Source organism: Phocoena sinus, chromosome 4, assembly GCF_008692025.1.
Source record: "Phocoena sinus isolate mPhoSin1 chromosome 4, mPhoSin1.pri, whole genome shotgun sequence".
In the NCBI taxonomy this organism is placed as follows: Eukaryota; Metazoa; Chordata; class Mammalia; order Artiodactyla; family Phocoenidae; genus Phocoena; species Phocoena sinus.
The window spans coordinates 120,611,808-120,620,192 of NC_045766.1; positions in this window are offsets into that span (position 1 = coordinate 120,611,808).

Below are 8,385 nucleotides of genomic sequence, written 5' to 3' on the forward strand. Positions count from 1 at the left end.
AATTGAAACTGTGATTAAAATCTTCCAACAAACAAAAGCCCAGGACCAGATGGCTTCACAGGTGAATTCTATCAAACGTTTAGAGAAGAGCTAACACCTATCCTTCTCAAACTCTTCCAAAATATAGCAGAGGGAGGAACACTCCCAAATTCCTTCTACGAAGCCACCATCACCTTGATACCAAAACCAGACAAGGATGTCACAAAGAAAGAAAACTACAGGCCAATATCACTGATGAACATAGATGCAAAAATCCTCAACAAAATACTAGCAAACAGAATCCAACAGCACATTAAAAGGATCATACACCATGATCAAGTGGGGTTTATTCCAGGAATGCAAGGATTCTTCAATATACGCAAATCTATCAATGTGATAAACCATAATAACAAATTGAAGGAGAAAAACCATATGATCATCTCAATAGATGCAGAGAAAGCTTTTGACAAAATTCAACACCCATTTATGATAAAAACCCTCCAGAAAGTAGGCATAGAGGGAACTTTCCTAAACATAATAAAAGCCATATATGACAAGCCCACAGCAAACATCATCCTCAATGGTGAAAAACTGAAACATTTCCACTAAGATCAGGAACAAGACAAGGTTGCCCACTCTCACCACTCTTATTCAACATAGTTTTGGAAGTTTTAGCCACAGCAATCAGAGAAGAAAAGGAAATAAAAGGAATCCAAATCGGAAAAGAAGAAGTAAAGCTGTCACTGTTTGCAGATGACATGATACTATACATAGAGAATCCTAAAGATGCTACCAGAAAACTACTAGAGCTAATCAATGAATTTGGTAAAGTAGCAGGATACAAAATTAATGCACAGAAATCTCTGGCATTCCTATATACTAATGATGAAAAATCTGAAAGTGAAATCAAGAAAACACTCCCATTTACCATTGCAACAAAAAGAATAAAATATCTAGGAATAAACCTACCTAAGGAGACGAAAGACCTGTATGCAGAAAATTATAAGACACTGATGAAAGAAATTAAAGATGATACAAATAGATGGAGAGATATACCATGTTCTTGGATGGGAAGAATCAACATTGTGAAAATGACTCTACTACCCAAAGCAATCTACAGATTCAATGCAATCCCTATCAAACTACCACTGGCATTTTTCACAGAACTAGAACAAAAAATTTCGCAATTTGTATGGAAACACAAAAGACCCCAAATAGCCAAAGCAATCTTGAGAACGAAAAATGGAGCTGGAGGAATAAGGCTCCCTGACTTCAGACTATATTACAAAGCAACAGTAATCAAGACAGTATGGTACTGGCACAAAAACAGAAAGATAGATCAGTGGAACAGGATAGAAAGCCCAGAGATAAACCCACGCACATATGGACACCTTATCTTTGATAAAGGAGGCAGGAATGTACAGTGGAGAAAGGACAGCCTCTTCAACAAATGGTGCTGGGAAAACTGGACAGGTACATGTAAAAGTATGAGATTAGATCACTCCCTAACACCATACACAAAAATAAGCTCAAAATGGATTAAAGACCTAAATGTAAGGCCAGAAACTATCAAACTCTTAGAAGAAAACATAGGAAGAACACTCTATGACATAAATCACAGCAAGATCCTTTCTGACCCACCTCCTAGAGTAATGGAAATAAAAACAAAAATAAACAAATGGGACCTAATGAAACTTCAAAGCTTTTGCACAGCAAAGGAAACCATAACCAAGACCAAAAGACAACCCTAAGAATGGGAGAAAACATTTGCAAATGAAGCAACTGACAAAGGATTAATCTCCAAAATTTACAAGCAGCTCATGCAGCTCAATAACAAAAAAACAAACAACCCCATCCAAAAATGGGCAGAAGACCTAAATAGACATTTCTCCAAAGAAGATATACAGAATGCCAACAAACACATGAAAGAATGCTCAACATCATTAATCATTAGAGAAATGCAAATCAAAACTACAATGAGATATCTTCTCACACCAGTCAGAATGGCCATCATCAAAAAATCTAGAAACAATAAATGCTGGAGAGGGTGTGGAGAAAAGGGGACACTCTTGCACTGCTGGTGGGAATGTGAATTGGTTCAGCCACTGTGGAGAACAGTATGGAGGTTCCTTAAAAAACTACAAATAGAATTACCATATGACCCAGCAATCCCACTACTTGGCATATACCCTGAGAAAACCAAAATTCAAAAAGAGTCATGTACCAAAATGTTCATTGCAGCTCTATTTACAATAGCCAGGACATGGAAACAACCTAAGCGCCCATCATCGGATGAATGGATAAAGAAGATGTGGCACATATATACAATGGAATATTACTCAGCCTTAAAAAGAAATGAAATTGAGCTATTTGTAATGAGATGGATAAACCTAGAGTCTGTCATACAGAGTGAAGTAAGTCAGAAAGAAAAAGACAAATACTGTATGCTAACACATATATATGGAATTTAAGGGAAAAAAATGTCATGAAGAACCTAGGGGTAAGATAGGAATAAAGACGCAGACCTACTGGAGAACGGACTTGAGGGTATGGGGAGGGGGAGGGGTGAATTTTGACAGGGCGAGAGAGAGTCATGGACATATACACACTAACAAACGTAGTAAGGTAGATAGCTGGGGGGAAGCAGCCGCAAGGCACAGGGATATTAGCTCGGTGCTTTGTGACAGCCTGGAAGGGTGGGATGGGGAGAGTGGGAGGGAGGGAGACGCAAGAGGGAAGACATATGGGAACATATGTATATGTATAGCTGATTCACTTTGTTATAAAGCAGAAACTAACACACCATTGTAAAGCAATTATACCCCAATAAAGATGTTTAAAAAAAAAAAAATAGCCATCCATTTCATTTTGTGATTAAATATAAACATAGATAAATAAAGATATATACAAATATATAAATATATATCCCTAGTATATTGGCTTCTTTATTGCAGCACTGAGGACTTTCAGTCAATCATGGAGATTACAGTTGGAATGTTCTTAAATAGGTACAACATTGTGAAATAAATGTAACAGGTATCAAAATAGAATGCAAAGAAAGGTTATTTCACCACTATACCTGGACATCTTGCTAGGACTTGCATGTGGCCTTCCTAGTCAAGTGTTGGATTTTTATAGGCTCTCTTGAAGCCTGAATATAAAAAGATCATAAGACCCAATGAATTCATGTTGCCTAAATTCATGAAGTCTAAAGTGTTCATGAAGTCTAAAATGATTTATCCTCAAATAATTCCATAAAGCCAAAAATGAAGTGGTAACAATTTAAGTAAAGATGAAATATGAGCTATATATAGTTTTTGCTGTAAGGAGGAAAATAGCACACAAAAATTCATGTTAAATAGAAAGAGTTCATAATTTGTATGTAAACTGAAATAGCTGTATTAACATTAAATATGAATTTCCAGATTCATTTTATTATATAAACTGGGGCATTATATATTATGAGTAATTGCCACATTGACATATTTCATTCTTCTAAAATTCTAGAATTTATTATATTTATCTCCAATAGAAATTTCATAAAGATTAGATTTAAACTTTTGGAAATAAATAAATAAATAATGTGATTACACAGGTTCTAAGCCCAGTGACCACTTGCCTATTTGAAAATAAAAATCTTTATGATTATTTATTATAATTAAAAAGAATAGCTGTGTAAGGGAAGTGTCAATGTATTCTAAAGTAACTAATACCACTAGAATTTTCTGTTAAATGGTTCTTTCTGACATCTCTCCTCCCTAGACTTCATATTGTATTTGTTTATATTTTGACTATCCTCACCATGTGTCAGTTTGTACCGAGCTAGCAGAATTAACCTCAGAAAGTCAAACGTGAATGTTATTGTTCTATTTAAGTTATCAAAGAGATGTGACCTTGTACTTCATCCTACTCACTTATACAAATAATGGATGCACGCTGTTTCTAAATAAGGTCTTTAATATTCAAATATTTCCAGTGATTGGAATAAATCACCCATTTCATATTCTAATCTAGTACCAAATGCGTGGCCATATATTTTGTGCTTAAATATAAACCTTCTCGAACACCAGTAATTTAACATGTTAGTTAAATATTCTGGTCATGTTAGTATTGACTTAAGAAAAGTTTCTATGCCATATTTTTGCATATTCTATATGTTATGACTTTGAATTGGTGAGGTAGTTTTTTAGTACTCTGAGATTAGCTCAAAGTGGAAAAAAAAAAAAAAACAAGGTAAGATTCAAAGTTGTGCTAACTCCAGAATATTTTCAAATTGAGAAAATGTAGCAGTGTAAACCTCCAAACTTTAACATTTATATCAGCTTATATAATTAATGCTATGTATAAATTAACATACATATGAACATCTTCTTTATGTATAATTTGTGAACTTTCCAAAAAAAACTGAGACAACTCACTACAAGTCACACATACACTGATGCAGCACTGTTAAGAATCAAGATGGACATTAGAATTTATTTCTCAATAGAAGAGTTAACTGTAAGAGAAATAAGAAATGAAAATAGCACTTAAAATTGAGCACGTATACTACCCTTAAGCATTGTAACAAATCAGGAAAGACAAAAAAGAAAAAGACAAGAAAAGGGTAAATTTGGAAGACAGAAAGGAGAGAATGAAGATGTAAGAACAGAAGAGAAAAATTACAATGGATTTCATTGTACTTGTTTTCAGTTTAAAAATTCATAAAACTCAGAGGGGAAATTCTTTGGCAATAGAATTTTAGAAGTCATTGAACTTTGCATTTTAATATGTATCCTGTTTGCTTCCTTTCATCCTATTCTTATATGTATTCATTTTTAAAATTTTCATCCTCTTCTTATATTACCCTATTTTCCCTGCAGGGTTTTTGTTTTTATTTATAATTAAACTATTGTCCCAGTTCAATTATAAATAGCTTCCCCAATATCCCTGAAAATAGTGAAAGCACAACAAATTGTATGGTCACCCTAAACAAAAGGGAGACTGAATAGACATGGACAGTGCTTCCAATATGTTTCTTTAAGAAATATATAAATATTCCTTAAGTGACGACTGTGAAAAAGCAGTACTATAAAAAAAAAAAAAATGAGCAAAAGGAAAGGTCAGAATGTGAAATATTTTGAAGCTAAACTTTCAAAGTATTTTGGTTTATCTCTCTCCTCATTCAGATCTTCCTCACCTCTTATGTGAATTAATGGAATCTCTTTCACACTAACCCCAATTCATCTACCATATCCAATAATACACATATGATGGTGTCAATTCTCTTAGAAAGGAAAAAGAGAGAGAGGGAAAATATTGAAACAACTATATAAGTTGATATCTAACATCCAAATTCTAAAGGTTGAAAGAGAAAATCATTCACAAATTGTCTCATCCATCACACACTACCATACCCTCTCTACCCCAACCACCTTGTACTACTCTTGGTTCTCTGAACATGTCATACAATATGTCAGCTCTATGCTTTTGGACAGATGGATACCACAGACTGAAGTGTCCTTATCCCATGCTACTCTCCCTGCTACACATATGCCCCAACTTCTTTATCTACTTGGTATGGTGTGTTTTCATTTTCAAGGACCATCTTAAATGTTACCCCCCTCACTACAAATGTATCTTCAGTCTTGCCAAACAACCTGCACAGCTTATTATGAGTTGTACTGGAAGCAGCCCATATCTTCCCTGAAGTGGGGGGATAGGGAAGTGGGGGGATAGGGAAGTGGGAGAGGGCAGGATCTGAAATCCTGTTTATTGTACTCAAAAGACCCTGAATGGACACAAGGTATTGAAGTAAGCATCTTAGCATTTTGTGATATTTTGAGGGAAGTTAGTTGATCACAAAAAAAGCATTTTAAAGTAAAAAAAAAAGAAAACACAATGGAATTAACCATTATCCCACTTGTACATTAACTCTCAAAGAAGCATTCATCAATTGTGATTCATTACAAAACTGAAAATTGCTTAGATTAATAAATATATTAATAGAATATATGTAATTAACAAGTAAACAAAAGGGATATAATTTTAAAATATTTGATCATCATAAATAAAACTATGAATAAAACAAAATAATTTTAAAAGGTAAAATCAGTATAAGTTTTTTGTGCTGTTTTTCTTAAGAGAACAGTAGTAAATATAAGCCATAAGTTAAATATGGTCACATTGAAGAAATTTAAGTATATTTAAGAAGGAAAACAGAAAGTTAAAAACACTCTGCAAGCATAAAATAAAATTGCAAATTTCACCTGTATTAATCAAGATAGCACTAGTAGACTGAGATAAAATTTTAGTGTCTCCCCAAAATGAATTTATTTCCTATTCAAAAAAGTCCAAATTAGCTCATCTTGACTTGAGAACCACTCTCCCACAAGTGGTCGTTTAAAAATCCAAACTCCTTGCATCTTGTAGCTCCACCATCCTCAATGCAGTACTTCCAAGGAAAAAGAACATGGGAAAATAATGGTGTGACTTTTTTCCATGGGTCATTTCTAGAAGTAGCATATATCAGAAGTAGCATATATCAGTCATCTTCCCTTGACTTGGTCATGTGGCCAGTCCAACTGTAAGAGAATCTGGGAAATATAGCCTGTGATGTCAAAAGCCATAAAATTTTGTTGAAGAAGAACTAGTTCATCTCTGCCACACTATAAAATTTAATATGTAATAAAATTAAAATTGTAATTTCAAAAGCAAAAGAATTTGAAAATCAAAAGCATTACTTACATGTTTTTAAATGAATAAATGCATCTGTAGGAAGTCCTATAGATTTGAAATTCAAAACAAAGATTTTATGCTGCCAAACTTTAAACCATCTCCTTTATTTTTCACATTAACTCAGTGATATGGGCTGTGCTTTAGATTACCAGTACAGAAAGGATAGCTCTGTTACAGAAAGAAAATCATGTTGTTTCAACAACTACAGCAGCCATGTGTGATCAAAGTGATAGTCTAGTTGACAGGGTGGCATCACAGAATGTATGATTTCGGGGTATGGAATAGTGGATTTTGTGATGTGCTGGACAAACATATATACTTTCAAGACTAAAGGATGTATTTCTCTAGTTGCTGGCATATATCTGGCTGATAAGCCTTAGCTGCCAGTCTTTTTGGAAATTTCTTTGGCCATAGAGAGTTACCTTGGCAATGACCAAGCCCCTTAACCAAGGGCAGTCTGCATTCAAAGATTGTTTGATGTAGTGGTATAAAGTTTTATCTTCCTTGCCTCATCTTGGAACAACTCTGAAGGGCCATTCCAGTTTGGCATTTTCTGAGGTTGCAACACATCCCAAGTTATACCTTGGCCTAATATTACTTCTTTCTTAACCCAAAATGAAGCATTCTCTGAGAAACTTCTTTCTTAAAAAATCCATTTAAAATATAGAACTCATTGATTTTAGTATATTTACAGAATTGTGCAACCATCACCAGTCAATTTTAGAACATTTTCATCACTCAGAAAAGAAATTCTGTTTCCAACTGTAGTCATTCAACATTTTTCCCCAGTGCCCTCAGTCCTTGGCAAACACTAATAAATTTTCTGTCTTTATAGCTTTGCTTATTCTTGAAATTTCATATAAATAGAAATATACAATATTTGGGCTTTGAATTATTGTCTTCTTTCAGCATATCGTTTCAAGGTTCTTCTATGCTGCACCATGTATCAGTACTTCATTCATTTTTATTGCTGAAGAATATTCCACTGTATGGATATACCTCATTTTATTCATTAATTCATCTGATAAACTGATAAACTTCTTATATCTTAATTACTTTGCTAATTAATATCCATCTCAGAGCCTCCTTCCAATGAGACCCAATAAGCAAAAAAACAGATAAACTCAAGTTCAAACTCTTGTCTATTTTGTAGCTGAATTACCCTGGATATGTTATTTAGCTTCTCTGAGCCTCAGGTCTGTCATGAATAAAACTGAAATAATTATGGTTTTATCACAAGATTGTTTAATGAGATAACATTATACAACAGTTAGCTAATAAGCTTTTGTACTAGATTTGTATTATTATCATCTAACTGAAGTTCTTTTAATTAAGAAAGGAACAGGAAAAAAACCTTGAATATTAAAAAATAATAAAAATTTGATGGGCTTACAGTAATAGCATATATAGTAAATTTAGATTAAAAAACACTGTAATTCTTAGAAATTCACAATTTTGTTTGGTTCCTTTAAATTAACAAATCAATCTGTCAAGTTCCTTGCAAAGGTCTATGGATTTCTTTAGTAATTCTGTTTTCAACTTTTTTTCTATGGTGACAAGTGCCAATTTAATTTTTCAATCAGAGAACAATGTTATATTGTTTTTCAATCACAAAATAAGTCATTTTAAAAATAGGTATTTACAAGGAATAATTGAAGCAATAAATTATAAACTCTAATATGTCAACAC